Below are 557 nucleotides of genomic sequence, written 5' to 3' on the forward strand. Positions count from 1 at the left end.
AATTATTGATTTTAGTTGTTGGTGGTTCTATTGTGCCTATATTATCCCAATTTTGAGCATTTTCTGCTAATGAATCCAAATACTCCATAGCTTCATTTGGGTTTTTATCTTCAAAAGTTCCATTACACATGAATTCTATCATTTGCTTATCTTTAGGTATTAGACCTTCATAAAAGTGAGAAACTATTCTCCATGTTTCAAAACCATGATGTAGGCATGTATTAAGTAATTCTTTATATCTATCCCAACATTGATAAAATGTTTCTCCTTGTTTTTGAGAGAAAATAGTAATTTCTCTTTTAAAAGAGTTTGTTTTATGGGAAGGAAAAAACTTTTTGAGAAATTGTTGTTGCATTTCTTCCCATGATCTTATTGAACTTGATCTCAAATTTTGTAGCCATGTTTTTTCTTTATCTTTTAAAGAAAAAGGGAAAAGCTTTAATCGAACTATATCCATGCTACAATTTTGATCATTATAAGTGTTACAAACTTCCTCAAATTCTCTTAGATGTAAATATGGATTTTCAGAATCTAAGCCATGAAAATTTGGTAAAAGT

At 28.7% G+C, this 557-nt stretch overlaps 1 non-coding gene across 1 annotated transcript; it reads left to right on the top strand.

The window, feature by feature from the left end:
• Positions 1 to 200: 200 nt before the first annotated feature.
• Positions 201 to 311, top strand: LOC140989086 (small nucleolar RNA R71). The gene has a single exon (XR_012177432.1). It is a non-coding gene; the product is annotated as a small nucleolar RNA R71 (small nucleolar RNA).
• Positions 312 to 557: the final 246 nt, after the last annotated feature.

This window comes from Primulina huaijiensis, chromosome 11, assembly GCF_012295235.1.
Source record: "Primulina huaijiensis isolate GDHJ02 chromosome 11, ASM1229523v2, whole genome shotgun sequence".
In the NCBI taxonomy this organism is placed as follows: Eukaryota; Viridiplantae; Streptophyta; class Magnoliopsida; order Lamiales; family Gesneriaceae; genus Primulina; species Primulina huaijiensis.